Source organism: Falco rusticolus, chromosome 10 (assembly GCF_015220075.1).
Source record: "Falco rusticolus isolate bFalRus1 chromosome 10, bFalRus1.pri, whole genome shotgun sequence".
NCBI classification, from domain to species: Eukaryota; Metazoa; Chordata; class Aves; order Falconiformes; family Falconidae; genus Falco; species Falco rusticolus.
The window spans coordinates 9,034,623-9,055,931 of record NC_051196.1 but is presented as its reverse complement, the minus strand read 5'-3'; the positions used below and the strand labels follow the sequence as shown (position 1 = coordinate 9,055,931).

At 36.9% G+C, this 21,309-nt stretch overlaps 1 long non-coding RNA gene across 1 annotated transcript; it reads left to right on the top strand.

The window, feature by feature from the left end:
- The first annotated feature begins 2,627 nt into the window (after positions 1 to 2,627).
- Positions 2,628 to 18,785, top strand: LOC119154686. The gene is made up of 3 exons (XR_005106518.1): positions 2,628 to 2,728; positions 3,389 to 3,492; positions 18,670 to 18,785. It is a non-coding gene; the product is annotated as an uncharacterized LOC119154686 (long non-coding RNA).
- The last annotated feature ends 2,524 nt before the right edge of the window (positions 18,786 to 21,309 follow it).

The following is a 21,309-nucleotide window of genomic DNA, read 5'->3' as shown; positions in this document are numbered from 1 at the left end:
TGCCTTTTATTCTGCAGCTCTTCCCACAAAGAACATGTAATTGAACGGTATTGTACAGTAGCCAGACTGCAGAGGCAATCTTCAGTGGCAGACTTCAGAAAGGCTTTGCAGCTTACACTCAGGGAGGAAGGGGAGTCATAAGCCTTGACAGATAAGCTGCTTTTGAGCATGATACAGGCACCTAGGACAAGTACATGGATTTTCTAGAATATAGGGACAGCACCTAAAATGCTGTGAGGCAGTGTGATTAACTCAAAAAAGAGTGGGAGCATTTCCAGGGAAAAGCAATGCTGATAGTAATTTTTCCTGACTGAAGCAATCCTCTGCAAATACAGTGAATGCTGTCAAGGGAGAATGATACTGAATGGATTTCTTCCTTCCCCTGGTAAAAGCTATGGAGCTTGTTCTAGAGAAGGCATTAATCTGTCAAATCCTATGCCACCATCATCTCAACCACTGTGTGGAGGATTGAAGCATGGTTTTGTCCACACTGTGTTTACTTCCCTTAGACTCTAGTGCACTGTTCAGGGGATTTGAGCACGTGCTTGTGTTTGAATCCCATCCAAGGTAGAAGAAAAGAGGCTTAGATGCCAAGCTGCTGCCAGCTGTTCTCATCCTGGTAAAGGCCCAGATGTTCTGATGAACAACTGTGGGATAGGATATAACAAGTGTAGTGACTTTCAACCTGCCCTGTTTGGTCTCTCACAAAAATCAGAAATCTGTTTCCACTCTGTTCCAACCCCACTGGAGGAAGAAAGCGGTAATGTGGGCTTGCTACCAGCCTGGGACCTGCAGGAGGACTGTGTACCTATGAATATTGGTAGCTTATGCTCCAACATTCACTTCAAAACATGGTACTATGACACTCTCAGATGCAACACCCATTTTAATTTACATACTACATGAGTATACTTGTTGGTACAGTTATATATCATACTGAAAATGGTTTTTTTTCTTTACTATGATGACAGCATCAGAATATAAAATGGCTGGACTCAAGGCCAATTAATATGTTTTACACTTAGGATGATCCTGGAACAGAGACACAGTTAAACTATCTAATCCAACTTACTGGATTCTCACATATCCCCTGTTATTCATGTTCTCTTTCTCCAGGTAGCTATCTAAATAATATTGGAGTTGGTTTGGTTTTGTCTTGAATTTGTTTGGGGTTTTTTTCTGTTACGGGATAGCAGGTGAAAGGAAGGTCTGATGCAGTTGTGGGTGGGGATAGTATGCTTTAAATAAAGCAGATGCTATCTCAGAAAGCAGAATCACTTGCTCTGGTGATTAAAACACAACACTGATAAATGTTTCATTGCCTTATTGAAGCATGACATGATCCAGCTCTGAATATGCATTTCCACAAAACAAGAAACTGACATGCTTTTACTAGGAAGTTCGGTATATTGTAAGGTGATACTGATATTTTTTTTTAAATATATATATATATAATATAGGTTAAGTTATCTGCTAATCAGATTTTTTTGGTGTTGATTTTCTTTATACAAGACTGCTGTTAGAGGTTTAACGTTACTTTTAAAACAGATAAACATTTGATTTTCATAATTCTGTGTATGAACAGAAAGTCTTGCTCATAACTAAAACAAAAATTATTTTGCTGGTGTTTTTGAACAAAAACACCTTGTGTCTTTTAGAACTAGGACATTCACCTTGAAGAGAATCCTAGACAGATAATGTACAGAAAAATAGGCCACCGGGTTGCCCATTAGGAAACACTCACCAGGAAATTATGATGAGACTGGAATATGGGAATAACTGTAGGAAGGGCATATTAGGTTTTAGATTTGAGGTGAAAAAGATATAATCTTGGTCCAAAGGAAGGATGAAAAGGGGACTGTGGAAAGGGGCTGGCAGAGGAAAGATACTTTAGAGTCTCATGCTGATACTGGTAGATCTTTGCAACAAGTCATAAAACTGATACAGGCAGTTCTGGAGGCATGACAGAAATACAGTGTGCTTTAAAGGTGATCTGGCAAAAAATCTCACTGGAAATGCATCCTTTTAAATGTTGGCAACGTATGAGGCACCAATCCTATGCCTAACAGCTACTTCTCTGTGAAGCTAGGAAATAGCAAAATAAATTATTCTATTTATCAGCTTTCTCCTTGCAATGCTTCTTTGAGGCAGACAGACATTTAGCTATGTACATATACATATGGCGATACTGAATACGCACAATGAATCAATGCTGTATTCTGAAACGGCCAAACTCTTATCATGTACTTAGTAGAAGAGTGTTATTTGACACTTTAAAAAAAAAAAAATAAAGAATGGATAATTCCAAAGGACAAGCAAAAGTCATGGTCACATCTACAGATTGAATCCCCTTTCTGTAAAACATCAAGTAACTTCTTTAAAATTTTCCAAAAATGTTCTTACATATATTCAGCATATATAACAAATCTTAGATCTCTTCTTGGGGGAATCAGTTAAACCATGCTGGCTGAAAATCACTGTTTTGAAACCAGTCATGTTTATGCAAATGATCTCAATTTTGTCATATCTCAAATAACTGAAACTGCAAAACTGCAATGTTACAATGGAAAGTGACAGATAATTTTATCTATGGACATTCCTATTGATACTCTTTTGTTTGCTTTTAAGTGCACTATATTAAACTTCTCTAAGGAGAAATAAAAAGACACAAACAATTCCATGAACCCTGTAACAGTCCGGCAGCAGCAGTCATCCGATCAACAAAAATGTGAGTTAAAACTTTTCTCTAGGATTCTACTGGTAGAGGTGGAATAAGATTTCTATCCTTTTTTTTTTTTTTCCACAAGATACTTGGAAATTTTAGAAAAAATGACAAAGAGTAAAAATTCCAGCATTGAAAAGTATTAACCCAAATCAATCTCTGGTCGGGGTTTGTACTTATTTTTATTTTCTGCTGTAGGAATGGAGATCACTTACTGTGTCCCTGATAAAAGCTTCCCACATTACTTCCTGATAAGTTTATTTTTACCATGTGGTAAACGTACTCTTCACCCGCAACTAATTCTTAAAACCTAGGGCTGTTACTTGAGTCTGCAAGCATTCAATATGGGTACGATATATATTGATACCAAGTTTCAGATGTGATTAAGAATTGTTATTTACGATTAATTCAGGAAGGTAATGTCAGCTTAAAGCCTAAAAAATATGTCTTGCATCCTTTTCCTAAGAAAAAGCAAAGTCATCCTTTTCTTGCTATGAATTAAAGTATCTTCTTGCAATATTTTAATTTCCCTTTTCTTAGACTGGTATATGATAGGAAGTCCAAACCTCAATATGAACACTGAATTCAGAAAGAAGTATAACTTTACTATTTTGGCCTAGTTTAGTGTGTACTAATACTCTCTTTCCCTTGTATTTTTGAATACAGTAGTATGCTGCTATATGTGCGTATATCCATGTGGAAGAAGCCTGTCATCCTTTGGAATTTTTGTCTCCTAGTTCTTCACTTCTGCCTAACTTCTCACAGAGAAGGTAAGATGGAACTTGGTCACAGTGAGCACTAATCTCAACAGGTTTCTAAAAAGATCCCCAGAATCGTAATTGTAAAAGAGAGAGAGAACTCTGATGGGAGGTGTTGTCTATGGATAAATATAGGGTTCTCTATGGATAGATACTCGACCAGTGGCTGTGATTGTGTCCAGAATTCTGGAATGTTTTCTTTGATTGACAATGGAGTACTTTTACACTTCAAAAATATCAAAAGTGTGAGTGCAGTTTTTTCATTTGGATCACCTTCCCAAAAGGTTTCATTTAACAACGTATTAAACACATTACTTGTACGTATGCTAAGGTTTTGATTACTATTAGCAGAAATTAAAGCTGAACCTCACAAAGCAGTTCATTAGGCTAAGTGAAATGCATCAATGACCTTGGAAGACTGTGTGTGCTAAAAAGTATTTGATTATATTTAGCTTCTTGGCAGGCTAATTTTAAGGGCGTGGAAACACAATAACTTCCTTGCCCACAAAGGTTTAAATTTCTGATACTGTTTTGCTTTCCCTGTAAACTATTATAACAATCTTCATGTGGTGCTTTTATTGAAACTTCACTTTTAAAACCACTTTTTTAAGGCAGAAACAAGACAAAACAAACAAAAAACCCAAAAGACATAGGAAAGGAAAATATAGTGGTTTCTGTTAATGCTTTGTGTAACGTTTTTCCACAGATTTGGCCATTTAAATTGTGTTTGTCAGTTTGGATGATTTTATTGATTAGCTGACAATGAATGCTAGTAAACAGATTGACATTTTGGTTTTTGGACTCTTTGTCTGTGTCTCATATACAGATGATTAACTACCTGTTTTGAGACTGAGAAAAATGTTAGCTATATAAATAAAGAGTCTTTATAACTTAATTAGTAGTAGGTTTTTTGCAAGCACTTTAAGTACTACCAAATTCTGAAATTTTTCTGCATAACATGGACTAGTTTACAGGTTCCTCTGTATGACCTCAAAGCAAACTTTATTTACAATGTTGTCAATATAAATGTTTTATTTAAGATGAGTGGGCTCTAGCATATGTCTCCATATGTTGTTCTGCAGGCTCTTATTTTATTCTGCAATTGCATATACTTTTAACTTAAAATTTCTGATTGATATGAAGTGCTTCTCTTTTGCTGTAGAAATTTGGAAGCAAAATGTCTGCCTTCAGAAGAATCACCTATAAAAGTTGCTGTGTAAACATTAGAAGTATCATAAAGTTGTGTTACATTTTGCATAAATAATCTGGCATAGCTGCACGCTGAGTGACAGTGAATATTTACTAATACCACCCTGGTGAACCAATTTTAGTTCAAGTATTCTAGGTTCCGTTTGGGATTTAGTATTCAGCACAATGAGTGAGTCCCAGATGTAGGAGGCTTATTGCACGTTTTGCTTTCTGTATTTTTTTGTAAAGTACGTACTTACCAGACCTGTTCAGTTTTGTTGTTTGGGGTTTTTTTTCTCCTGTCTGGATGAAGCTGGCAGATAAGATTAATGAGATCTGCATAATGAATGCCAGCATGTAAGACAAGGTAACTTTCCACTTCTGTGTGCACTATAGCAGTAGCAACAAATAAGCCTGAAAGCCACAAAACCCAGAAATCTGAAGCAAGATTAAATATTTAAACTAGCAGGAAAATTCTGTGCAAGAAAACAAAGACACACAAGAAATCTTGGGCATAAACTCAGTTAATTAGTTTTTCCATAAAGTTGAGGAGAAATAAGATGTTGAGGATGGCTAATACAATTGATTCAATAAACAAAATTGACAGTGCTCTTTGGCATTTGTAAGGTAGACCTGAGATTGACAGAAATGCATTCTAGATGTGGTAGGACAAAAGTCTTAACTGATAAAAATATTGTGGGATGTTTTTAACATGAAATAGGAAAAATAATGTCATAGAACTCCATTTTTATATGCAAATAGTATCACTTTTGTTGCAAATTTTTAGCATGCCTGATTAATAATCTTTGTACTTCAGTCACTGAATAAAGAATAGAGCATGTAGTCATGTCTTACCACTTAGATTTTGTCAGATATAACATGCTTCTTTATCACATGGATGGCAATTATGTATGGGCATAACTGATAAGAAGCAATATTTTCCATGTAATTTATTTTAAAGTCCTGACGCATAAATTCTTCTAAATAATAGTGGAATACTCTTTATAGAATTCTTTTCTAGGCGTTACTCTATACATAGGTTGAGAATTTATGGCTTTATCCTGAGCCCCTCAAAAGTTCAAATGAAAACACCTACTGCTGTTTTTACCCAAATAAGCCAATTAAAGCCAAACCTAGGAGGAGCAGGGGAAAAAGTGTGGCAAGATCACTTATTTGCTCGAACAGAGTTTGCACTTGAAAATGGTTGTGCCCCAAATACGAAGCTCCTGCATGAATTCTTACCTATATTTCAGCCCTAGAGGCAGAAGTCGCAATTATTTCAGTATGACCAGGGTTTTAGTGCTTGTGTTCATCTTTTCAAAGGCACAAGTAAAAATCTTTAAACTTAGGGAGCCCAACTATGAAACTTGGCAATGATATGGACTGCACTCTTCTTTCATAAGTCACAGAGCTGTGAAAATCCAGAAAACAGGTGGGGGCACATACATTCCACTGCCAAGCCATATGTATTCCTCAGAAAACAGTATCTAGCTACTCTAAAATACTTCAAAATATGTATGAAAGAATATTTTCATGCTATTCCTGGGGAATACACCGACATAATACATCAAATATGTTGGGTTATGTGAGAAGGGGTGTGTGTGTGTGTGTGTGTGAGTTTCCTGCTGCTGTTTGTGGCCAGCCCTTTGTATTAGAATGTTTTAAAAGAAGATGGCATCACCAGATCTTAAAAAACAAAAACAGAGCAAGCAAACAAAAAAGCCCTATGAAAAAACATTTTTATATATTATATGTTACTATGTCACCTTATACAATTTTAACAATCTAGTTACAATAATTTATTTTAAGATGCTAAGGTTCCCTCATTCAAAAACTTAGATTTTTTTTAGCTAGCAGGTTTCACCTGCATTTGACCAGAGATCATTCACGTTAAAACAATCTATGGGCAAAGCACTTGCCAAAGCATTGAGCATGCTATAGGATACAAAAATGTACAGGCAGTTTCAGGAGCTCAAGAATGATGGAAGCATCATTTTCCCCTTCATGTAAGTACCTCCAGGGTCTTTATATGTCCCCTAAATACTACCTAAAAAGTAGGGGTCATGTTTGTGTGGTACAAGTGGATGGGCCAAACAAAATAGAACTGAAACTCTGTTGCTATAGGTTGCTTCCATAGCAGGGCTAGTGGCTTAAATCTCCTTTACAAGTTACTGGCTTCATGAAGTTTCTAGGAGGAACCTGAAAATATTTTGAGAACTCCGTTACTGTAACAAATTTAGCCTAAATTTTGCCAACAGTGTTTATAGGATGCTAGACCAATGGACAAGCAACTTAACTGAAAAGTTTTATTTCCCAGAGGATGGTAGCACTAAAAGGCAGTAATAAACTCGTTCTTGCCCAAACAGGGTTCAAAGCAGTTGTTGCTATGAAGGGGATGTGTGCAGATTTAAGAGAAACACAACTTCCATTGCAGACAAGTGAAACGTTCTATACTTGTGGCCTGAAAATTCCGGAAAAAATAAAATTGAAAAATGATGAATTACAGATGCTAGTAAGGCTTCTGTAGTTGCAGAGAACTAGATGGAAGACTAACCATGTTGAGCCACAACAGAATATTTCAGAACTTGAGTTTGTGGGTAATAAAATAGTAATTCAGCAAGATGAAAGGAGATATTTTAAAGCATCTTGTCAGAGAGCCAGTAATAGTGCAAAGTGGACCAAGGGCATCAAAACCTGAAATGGTTTTTAAAACGCCAAGCTGCTCCCATTATCTTGGGATTGAGCATAAATGCCTATATTAGGAATTTTTTTCAGAACTTTTTTTACTATGTTAATTTTGGGGGCAAAGAATGGTCTTAAGCATAGAATAATGGGCTTCCTAATGCAAGCTTAAGCCTGACAGGGCACAAATGAGGTGCCAAGCCTCTTATTTCCTTATGTTACAAGGACTGTGCTATGTTGCAATCAGCTCATCTTTGCCCACTTCTACAAATGTCCTCATGTTTCCATGCATCCCTCCCCTATCGAGTGTGCTTTCCAAGTTGAATCGTCAAATCTTTACTTTCCTTTGATCTGTTTATGCCTTGCTGGTCTTACTAGCCATTATCAAAAGGAAGCTAACATAGTTTTGTCATTTGCTCCATTCTCTTAAAGCAGCCCTAATATGCCCCCTCAAAAGTACTAGCTAATAATTTTACATAAGTTCTGGTGCAATGTTTTGACATTTCCCACCCTCAGCTCTCTTGTCTCTAATTGACTTGTAAAAGGTTTTTTGGACGGGGTTTGGCTTGCGTATATTTAATAACTTTACAGCACCTGGCATATAGTATCCATGGATGTAACTGTAATACTTATAAATCTTAATTGGCTGAAGGGCTGGAGTAAGATCTATGCCTGTTTGAGAGCTGAGAGCTCTGAATCACACGCATGTGATTCTCCTGCAGGTACCTGAATATAGCATGGTAAATGTTTTGGGTTTCTTTGCTGTCTTCATGCCCCATTTGTAGCTACGTTCTCTAATGGGATGCAGGCAACTTCTGTGGACTTCAATGGAAATTATTCATATTCTCCAAGTGGAGAGCAGAGCCCATGACTGGACCAAAGCCAATGTTCTTTAAAAGTTCACATGCCTTGTATTTGCTCTCTAATTTAGACTCCTTCTGACCAAACAAAGGGGGGAGGACGGGGGACTGAAAGATAGTAGCAACCGTTTCAGTAAAAAATTCTAAGGATTTACATACCATGATGTAAACTACTTCATCTGTTCTTCCTACTTGCCCATTTTAATCAGAAATGAGTAAGTAGAGCCTTATATGCAGTGAACTTGGGGAATGCTAATGGGATGTCTGCATCATGTTTACTCAGAGTACTTATGCCAGAATAGGAAAGCCTTTTATTCTGTAATTCTCTGAGGCAAGAAAGAGGCTTTCTGAAGAGTTACTTTAAATTTAAACTCTCATTCTAATGTTAGACAGCCTGTTGGGTCTCTGAGTTAAAAATTGCTTCAGCTTTAGTTACTAGAGCCAGATGTAACTTTGACCTTAAATGGAAAAAGCTCCCAAGAGTGAAAGAGAGGCTGGCCTAAGGGGAAAAAGAGGAATAACTGAAGTTTTAGGTAAGTCATCTCTATACCCGAGAATAAGCTCTCGTTCAGCTGTGAAACAGAACGGAACAGTATTTCCTCCTTAAAGGTACAGTACCTTGCTGTTGTGATACCGAGTAGTTGGTTCTTTCTACCTCTTACCCTCCACCCCCTTCAAATTCCACCTTTTCTTCAGTTTTTAGCTGCTTAAAAAGTGGGTGTAGTTAACGAAGCAGAGTTCTTCTTGTGTACTGTTTGGGGATATACAAGAATGAAAAAGAAAAAGCTGTGTTAATTATACTGAGACCTGATTAATAAAGGTATGTAGTCAGCAATTCAAGGCAGCCTGATTCACAGATACTGTTATATCTGTATTGTGCTAACCATTAGAGACTCTTAGCACAGCAGTACATGTTATAGGGAAACAGATACGGAACAGATTTTTTTTTTTTTTATTGTATGACTTTCCTTCCCACATGCTTGCTTTTAACGGTGCTGGAGTTGTTCATTTTGATGGATTACCTATTTATGTCTGAAACCTATGTTTTAAAAAGGCATTTCCAGAGCCATTTCTTTATATAGTATGTGGTTGGTTTTAATCCTATTAGATGTAAATTCATACCATGAAGTTGTGTCTAATAGGAATGCTGTACGGGGGGGGGGGGGGCGGGGAGCTACCTTCAAATGTTAAAGCATTTTTGCTTTAGTATGAAAAATCACAATATTTACATTTGATGATATTTCAGTCTTCAATTTTATCTGTGCTGTTTGGTAGGCACTATGCATTGAAGTATATTTTATTTTCTTGGCAAATAAAACCACTTTTTTATTTTACTGATGTGTATGTTAAGCTTTTCTTTTTCCGGACAGCAGTATGTAAACAACATGAAAGAATGAGGTCAGTAGAAGGAAATGATAGCTGAAACTGAAGACTCAGGTTTCGGTTACTAACTCATATTAGTAATAATTTGTGTTAGTGAGCTGATTTTTTTTCACCTTGTATATAGTATGGTGTCATTTGGTGAAAAATTCTCTACAATCATCAGAGAATTCCTGTCTTTGCAGAGTAATTAGACAGTGGGGTTTATGCTATGCAAAGATTGGGTGAATTTAGAGTTTTGAGCATAGGCAGTGTTCCTGCAAGTGCTAACAGTTACTGCATTTATATTTGATATGGTAGGTGTTGTGTTTACTTTAACAAAAGTTCACTTCGTCCAGCTTCCAGAGACCGTGATAAATTAATGTTACTTGTTAAAACATTTCAAATCTGGTTGCAAAACTTGTAATTAATTTTCCTTTTATTTTTTTTCTGGCACTAGTGAACAGCTTAGTACTTTTAGGTTAATCTCCTAGCTGACCTTCATGTTTCAAATCAACAATTATATCCCAAATCAACAATTATACCAAACTTGGATATTAATAAGCTAAGGATACAACTCATAGAATTCTAAGTTTATGAGAACTAACAGTGGAAATTAAGAAACAGTCAATATATTAAATGTTGGATACTAGAGAGTCCCTGCTCTTAAATTTCTTGTATTTTCTAGCCTTCAAAGGCACTCATTCTGATTTGCTGATGTTTAATGTGTTGCTTTACTTGTAATGCCCCTTCAACTTGTGCAAGGATGTGCAACTTTATATGGTATTTAGGTGTTTAATATTTAATGAGTTATGTTTAATTTGCATATGGACTAGAATAACTAATCTATGTCTAACTTCTCCATGTCTGAACTAAGTATATATTTCTAATATATGGTATCTTGTAGCATTTCAGCAACTGTTGTTCTTATTCAATACAAACCTTTTTTATTTTGTAACTTAGAATATGTTATATAGTGCCTATGTGTAAATTTATCTTCAGTAATGATGTTATGATGACAATAAGTGCAATTTAATTAAAAAGTACAGGTTGCTCATTTGTATGTAGTGAAAATTGTGTGTTAACATCAGCACTATGATAAAGTACCTAGGATTATCAATGTATTTAACTTATATAAACCCACCTACTTTACATCCCTCTGGATTAAGCTTTACGTTGGCTGTGGATGTGAAACCTACAGGCCTCCCTACCTCCTATCTTTTTGTATGTTTAAGTCAGTTTAAGTAACTATAGCCCTATTTATCTGGAACCAAAGCAGCGGAGTTAAGAATTATCTAGCAGCTAGATTCACAGTTCAGATCTTTAGCACCAGCTTCTTGCATCCTCCTTTGCATCAGTGTGCTTTCTGATCAGCTTTTAATGGTAGTATGGTGTCAAATCACCACACTGTGTCTTATCCAGCTTTTCAATAAGTAACTGAGGTGTAGGGAGCTGGTTCTGAGAAGAGACAGATGTGAAAGCTTCTCATTTCAAGGGTCATATGTGTATGTTCCTTACATGTCATGGAGTTACCTTGCCTCATCTATTTGCTGTTCTTAGAGAAGCATATAAGACCAGGAAAAAGAAGCATTAAATGGCATATGAGTGGAAGGGGAAAGAAAATCCTTGCTGTTTCAAGGTTTGTGGGTTATTTAAAGATCTGGGGGATTTGAGACAGATATCACTTTTCTGTGCTAACTTGCAGCCTTCCTGTAAACTAAGCAGAATAATATCCTTCTGATGTGTTCTCCGCTTGTACTTCCTTTTGAAAAGTGGGTCAAAGAGATGTTTTGGATCTCAGTATCACTGACAGAAAGGAAACTGAGTGGGTGATGGATCTCTGTAAGCTTATAAACTAGTGACTCAAGACATGAATTACTGCTTATGTACACGTGTAGTGGTATGTTACAGAGAACTAAGACTGTGACTTTTATTGTAGCACTTTGAAATAATAACTCAGTTTTTCCCCCTGAAGAGGAGGTCCTAATAATTCTGGAAAAGAGAGAGGGTTTTGATACTTGGAGCAAGTGGACTTGCAGCCTCAGATTTTGTTGTAGAGCTTGGGCTCTAACAGCATCCCTGGATTTAATCCTCTTCAGCAGGCAGATGTAATAGGTATTTTCTTTCTTATTCTTTACTTGTGTTTATTTCGATGTGTCTATCGTTAGTTTTACAGTCTGAAAAATAATTTGAGAAACTTGCTTTTAATTAGGAATTGCCAAATTTCTTAAGTATTAGACTTAAAAACAAAACAAACAATGACCACCTCTCCCCCCAACTAATAGCAGAAATCAAGAATACCTTACGGTCTGCTAGAATTTAGCAGATTGTACCTTAGAATGTACAAACTCCAAAGTCTTTAGGGATCAGAAGTCATCTGAGATCTGTAATATTGTAGATGTGATCACCTGTGGGTTTGGACAAGTAAGGCCTGTAAAACATTATTTTTTTAATGCTAATATGGATTGCTTGGCGAGGGGAGGATGACATGGGCAGGGAGGGGAACGTGAAAACCTGGCAGCAAACCTATGTCAAGGGTGTATGTAAAAACGAAATTTTCTTTCCCCAGCTAATGCTATTCTGTGGTGTTTTGTCATGATACAAAGTTATACTTAGAATCACTGTGCTGTCCCCTAATTTACATGTATATATATTTGGTGGTTGTCCAAACAGACCAGCAATCTCATGGCTGTAAAAGGGTGTCTGCTGGGCTAGCTACTGCAATTCCTGAACAAAGCAAAGAAGCTGAAAAGTTGATATAATAAAAAATGGGGGGGGGGGGAAGCATTTTATGTAGGAGTTGTACTTTTTTTTTATTACCAGTTGTAAGGTTTTTTTCATCCTGGAAATGAGTACATGGTAGAAATTCTGTGCTGCTGGGTCAAGTACAACAATTGCTTTGGGCTAGGGGCTTGCCTTCAGAGCAAAATTACTGCTTGTTTATATAATACTGCAGAATGTATTGTAACGCTGAAGTTATACATGGGGAATTTGGCTCTGAGCCTTTGCTCCATTGACTTCAGTAGTGCCAGATCAGGGTCTTAGTGAACATCACTAAGGTAAAGGCTGTGTTACTTAGCAGGAAATAAGAGTCTGAAATCTAGGAGAATTTGAGTAGGACCAGTGGGTCTAATTTTGTCCATCTTATTTTTGATTTAGAGGGATTCATTAACCAATGGTAAGATCTGTAGAATGAGATCTTTTTCTGTAATTTTGGAAAAGGAAAATCCACTATTTGTTTTTCAAATGTTCCCCCAGTTTCTCTGAACTGTCTCTAAAATGCCTTTTTGGGAGGTGGGGTGGGGTGTATGTGTGCAGGCAGTAGAACATAATAAAGCCTTATATGTTGATTAATGTTTCCTGCTAAAGCTTCCAAAATTGTGCTGAACTGTGATCTGACTGCTGAATAGAAAAATTGAAAATAAAGTGTCTAATCATAAGTTGAAGGAGAGCTTGTTGAGAGGAAGGGAAATAATTTAACGAGTATAAAAACACACACATGCTTCACAATTACTGCCACTGCATTTTTCATGTTTTTCTTTATAAATAGTGAATGAATCTGACTGATCTCTGGGCTCATGAAATTAGCATGATATAATTAGGAGCCTAGTCACAATGGAGGGTGGAGTTTGCCCCAGGAGGAGGTGCTGAGTCGAGTTGATGTTCTGCACATAATCTCAGACTGGAAAGATCTTGGAAGCAAATGTAAATATAGTGCATAGTTCTCTATTAAAGTATAGTTGTGCCTTTCATCTTGACTTTCCTGAGGGCTGTTGCACTTAATAAACTTATTATTCCTATTCTTTGATAGGTATAACTATCAGCATTGCTCTAAAAACTGTTTTTATTAAGTGCACTAGGCAGTGGAGCAGGCTGTAGAAAACGAAGCAGATGTCTAAGCTACTTGGGAATTCTGAAACACTTAATGCAGCGCGTAAACACAGAACAGTTTTCAAGTCTCCCAGTCTTGCTTTAAGTGAAAATTTCTGTGAGGGACAGGAAGAAAGAAATTGTGGGGTATCTTCTAAAACTTCAACGTGTAAAACTCAATTTTCATCTGTGTGTTGAGCTTTTGGGACCTGTTTGAAATCTCTCCTGCATAAAACACAGCATTAAAATGTGCTTTCCAAAACTCATATATTATGGGTTAATGGAATAGATTCACTGGAACATTAACAACCTTGCACCCTTTTAAGAAGCTCTTGACATTTCTTGTTGCATTTTTTTAAGTCTTTGACATTTCCTGTTTAACAGATTTAAAATGTTTTTTGTCGGTAATATGGCAAACATCAACCACCCCGTTCTATAAAAAAACCTGACATATAACCAAAACAGAAAGGTGAATAATACCTAAAGATTCCTCAGGAAATCTGTCCTGTTGCTGCTTGGTATTCCCAAGTCTAGGAATGTGTTCAGAAATTACATTAAACACCAAGTGGTGGTTGTCACTGATCAATTGCAGAAATGATGCAGAACTTAAGGGACCCAGGGAAGAATACTATACCAGAGAAAAGTAGCCTTTCTTGTTATGAAAATGATGAATTGTATTTCCTTAAACCTATAGCAGGTCAGACTCTCACTTCTAGTAAATCACTGTTGCTACATTTGGAATGTGCGGAGCTTTGTCCGTGTGTGTGTGAACTACGGGTCTGTCTCAGTGGATTTTGATCCCTCCTGAGAATTTGGCTCCACTTAATATGAAGATAATTTCTCTTTTTCTGTGCTTAACAGGTAAAGATCAGAGTTGATGGAAAGTTTTTTTCAAGCAGGACCTTATAAATGTCTTGCACATCTTCTTACAAAATGCACACAAATCGGTGAAGTTTTTTACCTGATCTTGTTCTTGGGTAGTAGTGAGTGATATGCTTCCTCAGAACAAAATCGTTGAAACTCACAATATGCCTTACACTTATCTGTCTGTTTGTGTGATTCAGAGGGTATGAAGTTGGGAGGGTTTTTTTCTTTCTTTTGAAGGTGGGTACTGCACAATCATCTTCTGTACTTATCTTCTGAGCATCTGCTTAGAAAATAAAACAACGTGCCATTTTGACATCCCAGAAAGTGCTATAAAAAGTCTGTTGCTATGTTTAAATGCCTACACTCAGTTGCTATAGCAATAAAAATATCAAAAATGATGTACGAATTGCCATAGTGCATTACCAGCCCTTTCTGGGACAGGGAGATTGTGGAACTGAGAACATGACAAAGATGCTCAGTGTGTTAGAGAGCAGAGCTGCCACATAGTTCCAGATGCCCTGTACTGTTCTCTGTGAGCAAAATGTTGCCTAACTGTATAAATCCCAAAGTGTCTCTGTCAAAATGGACAGTTGGATCCCTACTTAATTCAGTTGCTTCTTCATGACTTCTGTGACAGAGCTCAATATTTTGAGCAACGGCCCATTTCTCTGCAAGAGAAATTGCTGAAAATGTTGACTTTTCTCTGAATTCTTGCAGTCCCATGATGCCAAATGTGAAAATTAGCATACAGAGTGCTATGAACTGAGTAAATCTCCTCTCTGTAACATTACAATAGTCAGTCTGAAATGCCCTTCCTCCTGAGGCAGCTATGGGAGCCCTGCTATCAAAAAGAAAAGAAATGAAATAGTAGCTAATGGAATCCTTAGCATCTCTCTGGGGCTCAAAGTCTTGAATAGTTGCTTCTGGAAGAGACCAGGAAATTCAACTTCCTTCATAAAACATCACAAGTATAGGCAGGCATGTTATTTTGGCAGCTATAAGTTCAGTTATGGGAATTGAATGGCTACTCCAGCCATTTCTATGCCTTGTTCCCTCTTCTGCTAAGGAACAAGTTAGGCAATAAAAGACAGAAAAGTTAGAGTCTTGTTTGAAAGCAATATAACTGTTCTGTTCTCTTTATTCCTGGTTGCTTGAAGAATCCTCAAGGTTCAAGTGAGATTGGCTTGAACTGCCTAACAGTGTGCTGTTCAGTTTTAATATGCTAATCCACAACAGTCACACAATTATTTCAGGCATTTTCCTTAACATATGCTTTGAAGTTCAGTTGAAAGGTCTGTTACCAGAATGTATTAGTGGTGGAAATGTATATTTTTAGTTTTTCTTTCAGTTATTAGATAGTGATTAATGTTCTTGTTCAGGGGTCATTACGCTGATAAACATATAGAGGAAGTGATTCTTAGAGGCACTATGGTACTCTAGCTTGAGGGCACACCTAGGTCCTCTAATACCTCTAAGTACATTTGAGCTATTTAATTTTTGTAAGAGGTGTGAATAAATTGCTACCATGTACATGGCTTATAGTTTTTCTCAAAACAAGAGTTGCAATGTTAGGTAGTGGCACTCCTCTCATTTCCTTTACAAAGTAGCTTGTGTTTGCAACCTCATTGCAGTATTTTTCTGTAATGAATGTTGAACATTTTTTGGATTTAACTTCAATATTATAATTTTGGTTTTAACTGCTGAAAAATTTGACATTTTGTAGCTTTATAGCTGCACAAACTTCTGTGCACATGGAAGTGTGAGTCTTTCTCAAGCTCCATGCAGATTCTGTTTACTTTCCTTCTCAACTGCTCTGCACGGGGTACTGGACAATCACCTTCTGGATGGGTTTATTCTGAAACAAAAATGTCAACAGGACTGATTACGGGGGGGGGGGGGGGTGGGGCGGTGGGTGTTGTTTGGTTGTTGGGGTTTTTTAGCAGATCTCATAGAGGAGTCCAAGTGTTAAATCCATGAATATTTGTTGATACTAGTTTATTAACTTTTCCTTATAATTCCAATGATTATCTTTTATGTCAAGCTTGGGAGATGGTTCTGTGGTTACACATAGTGTGCCTGTAAAATCTGCAAATTTGTGCTTCATTTACAATTTTGTAACTTCTACTGTTGACAGTGTGTGGTTATGTGAATAACCTGATAGGGGAGGGGGAGAAGACAATGGGAGGAAGAGATGTGTAAAACTTAGAAAATGCAGCTTTTATGTTTCATGAAACTGTCAAGTGCCTGAAATGGAGAAACCTGATTTTCCTTATAACTGTGTCCTATACATATAGCACCCTCACCACAGTTGTTATGACATCAGTTTATTCAGTATTTCAAAGCTATTCTGTGTAGTCTTAGATGCTGTATCTCTGAACTTGCATCTGCCATGGAAATGCAGACTGCCTGGTACCTGCCATTCCCTGGGTTCAACCCACCTTTGGTTGAAACTGATTACCAGCTTCAAAAGTTTTTGCAGTGCAGGGGGCAAGAGGGAGGATTGAACAGACAACACGGCTACCGAATTTTTTTTCAAGGAAAAAAGACCTATATGGCTATTGGTTAGAGACACGTTTCTCAGTATATATAGTCCACTATGCTCCTTTAAGTGTTAGCTATGCATTTATTCTTTCCAAAATCTATTTTTGGTCTTGTTTTCCTTGGAATAAAAATGATGCTGTTATTCTGGTTGTTAGCTAACTATCCTTCCCCCTTCTTCCCTGCCCTCCCTTCCCTCCCAGTAGCCTTTGAACTTGTCCAACTTGTTGAATTTGGCAAGAGAGAATCTCAAAAGTATTATGTTCCTACAAGTGAAAATCAGTGGTGTGGTAAGAGAGGAGAGACCCAGCTTGGTGCTTCCAAGGGGAAAAGGCTCCGATGTGAGCTGAAATTATCACTGATTCTGTTGGAGCTGCCAGCTGGCAACCTGGCATGTGTGAAGCTTAAAACCAGGCTCAGCAAATGCTGTCTCTTGTCCCTCCCAACTTCCAGGAGACTAGGAGACAAGTGAGGCTATTATAGGGAGATAAGATGCAAAATCATTAAAATAAAATACCCAAAGAACAGGTTTTGTTAGCTCAGCTGCTTAGAAACAACTTGTTTCTTAATGTAGAGAGAGACATAGGTTATAAAACTGACTGCGCACTGGTATCTTAACTTTATTTTGGAAAACTTTTGTGAATGTTTGTGAAACAGATCACGAAAGCTACATGCTGATAACTCTCCTGTGATTTCACACTAAGTTCTAACAGTTGGTGACAATCCATATGTTTGTCTTCTTTCCCAAGTAGTGCAGAGGACTGTTAGATTGTAAAACAGACCCTCATCTATTTTGCAGATTTTTCCATCAAGGCTGCAATGCCTAGAAGGGAAAAGATCTGAAGTTTCAACAGTCACGGGGAACAGGCTCTAGACGCTACTCAGTCTGCCCTTCAGGCATGTCAGTCAGGCTCGTGGGAATGTTGTTAGTGGACAGGCTCTTCCCATGGTGAATAAATGTCAGCCATCCAGGTAGAGGCAGCCATTCTAATTAGACTTCCCTTATGCAACAGATCTTTTGAAGCCCAGCCAGGGAGAATAAAGTAATATCCAGAGACAGTGGCCGTCATGCTTTCTGACAATCTCAAGAAGGAAGCTGAGGCTCCAGAATCTGTTCCCTGAAAATTTCCTTGCATTTCAGGTGGTTTCTCCACTAATGATGCCCCTTTGTGCATATACAAGGTCAATATGCAAGCTCTAAGGCTGATGAAACTCCAGGTATTCCACATCACAGACACTGCTCGCTCGCACCTGCCCCTTTAGATATTCTTTTAATCACCTGTCATAAATTTATTTTTTTCTTGCAAATATACAGCGAAATACTGAAATACTGGACTTTCTTTCTGAAGATTAATCAGAGTATGCAAATATTGGTTTTATGGATCAGATCACCTTCTTGGGTTTTTCTTTTTCTATTTTTCCTCCTCTTGATTTCATGGGTTTTAAATAACATTGGGAAAACCAGGAACATTAAACAGATGCTCAGAAAACCAGAAAGAAGGTGATCTAGTTAAAGAACTCCCCCTCTGGCCTCCTTCAGCTCACTTTAGAAATTTCTAGGGGCCCTTTTTGTTGAAGTTAACTTGGATAAAAAATGGCAGAATAAGATCTCGTTTGTTCTTAAGCAAACTATGCACTTCATTTCTGTTAGCCACTGGTTAGTTATTCTGTGTTTATTTGAAAGAAATTAACCTGTGGTAACATCCTGTTTTCCTTCTTTGCTTGATCATCTGTTTGGGAGGAGTTGTTTTGCTTAAATAAATGAAAAAAAACCCCTACCGTTTTCTGTCTAGATAACATTAAATTTCTTTTATGTTTGAAACAGGAAGCTCCTGCTTACAGTATTCCAAGCATCAGCCTGCTGAATTTGCACTGTCCTTTCTTCACCTGTGTTACAGGGCACTATGCTGACTAGGACGGTTCCAGACCTTAAATTCCTCTGATAGGTAATATCTAGCTTTCTGGTTGCATTTTAAATTTTACTTCTGTTATTTGAAACAGTTGGGCTGATTTCTCATTGAGGAGTCTTGTGCATATAAGAGTTACGTAGGTCAACTACTTGTTATTCTGAGACTTTTTTAAACATAAAAGTGACAACTATTTTAATATGTGTGGTGACCATTTGCTAGTTTTTGAAGTGTGTGCTGCTTCACAAACCAGTTTTAGTTAAATTGTTCATAAAAAATAGTATGAAAGTTATAGATAAGAAGATATGGAACACTAAGAAAACATTTGTATAACACACGTTGCTGGTTTGGCCTTCTATTGAGGCCAACAGTGGTAGCTTACTGTCTGTGAGAACATTAATCCTTTGCAGTCCAGATCAAAAAGTGAAGTTAATGAACTACAAGATGCAAGTCATTGTTGGATTGCCTAACTACTGTCTAAAAGCTAGTTTTGTCTGTAACTGTCAAACTGTTCAATGCTCCGCCTACAGGGATATTCAAAGATGGAAGTTATGTCATAAAACTCAGTGTGTAACTCTGCATTCTTGCTAACTTAAAGTGCAGTATGGTTTGGGTATGTGACAAAAGTGAGATTTAGTTTAGAAGTGCAGAAGACCAGACAGCTACTGTTAGGTAACATGATGAGTTTTATTATAGTGAATTTAACAATTAAGACCTATCCTGAAACAGTATACACAATACCAGCATCTGATAAACAATGAAGGCAAAGAAGATACAATGGCCAGTTTCACTTAAGCACATTGGGGAATGATAATTTCTTCTTCACAGTGGTAAATCTTAGTTATATTAGTAAGTGTTTATTTGGAAAAGCTGAAGAATTCTGTTGCTAGTGTTTTGGATGTTCTGAGGTTCTTCAATAGGTATGTTGAAAAACAAACAAACCCCAGAAAACCTCAGCTTTCTCAAAATTTGCAGGATATAGTGAAAAATGTGCTGTTACACAGTGAAAATAACGCAAGAACCAGATCTCTTAAACAGTTCAGAACGGAACTGTTGCATCCCTTGCTTGCTTAAACACATGGTTGTAGTACTTTCTGCTGCTTTTGTGTTATGAAATGGTGATTTAAATTGGTGAAATGTCAATGTTCTCCTCAGATATGGAGGTGGAGTAATGTGCCAATGTAAAGCATATTCAGCATATTTTCAACATACAGACCTCCCTTAGGTATATTAACCCATCATAGTCAGGGTTACAACTATGTAGCTTTGTGAAAGTCAATTGAGCAAATAACTTCTGCATGCCTTTGCAGAGTAAATTGACTTAAAAAGTTAAGTGACTTACTAATGCCTGATTTTTGGCTTGGTATACTTGCAGAAATACAAATGAGGACAGAGTATGAACCTGATGAGTAAACTAAATAAAATTCCACCACTCTGCTGTAAAAATTGAAGAAGAAATGCAATTTTTAATACCAAAAGCTCCAATATTGTGTAATTGGTTACTCTGTCATTGAATTTTCATTAAGCTCTGCAGTACAGTGTTCAGTTAAGGTCTTGATTGTAATTAAAACAAGATATGTGACTGAAATTTGCTTTTTGATTCAGCTTAGTTCAAAAGCATGCTTTATATGCATTTAGAATTGAAGTGTGTTTTCTTTCATGTGTGTGATAGAAAAGTACGGTACCGTTCACTCAGGCTGGCAAATGAAGGGAAAAGTGTTGGAGTTGCCCTGTTCAGTTATCTTCTAGATTTTATTGTTTCTTCAGAAAATAATTTCTGAATTAACTGGATAATGAGAATTTCGGAAGACAATCATAGCTGGCTTTGACTTAAAATTTAAATGTTTCCTTTAATGAAAACACAAAAATGACGTGTTCAGTTAGTAACTTTTATCCTTTTCATTCTGTAAAAACATACTTTTTTCCTCCAAGAGGATTAAAACCAGAACACTAAGAGGGAACGCTTAGAAAATGAATTTGTGGGTTGCTGTTAAGCACCATGGAAATTAACATAAATATTTTTCTAACTGAGAAACATTAACAACAACAAAAAAGTTTGTGTTGGAAAAAATCCTTATATCCCTTAGAAACACGTTCAACACAATTTGACATCATCTTTCTTACACAGATCAAAGATATCATTGGTATTAATTTATCTTTAGATAGATATAAATTATTCTTTTCGCACAGATACAGACACTATATCTTGTTTGTTAAGCTAGCTTTGCAAGTGTTACTTGTTTGTAGTCAGTTATATATTATAAAGGAAGGATGTGAAAAAAGGTCAGTGGAACATACATTAAGTGTTTACAGTAACTCTAGTTCTAGCTTTCTCATTTCTTTAAATTTGTGAGGCAGAACTATTGGGAAGATGGTTTTGTAGTGACTGCAGCCTGGGATTTGGATAGAAGAGCAGACTAATGAAGAGAATTTAGATTTTAATTCTTAAGAATTCAATTTCTTGGATAATAAAATTAAGAATTAAAAGAAAGATAGAAGCTATCTCTTTTTAGCCCAGTATTCCTTCCCCTGTCCCAAGCAATTTTTTGGAAGGTAAT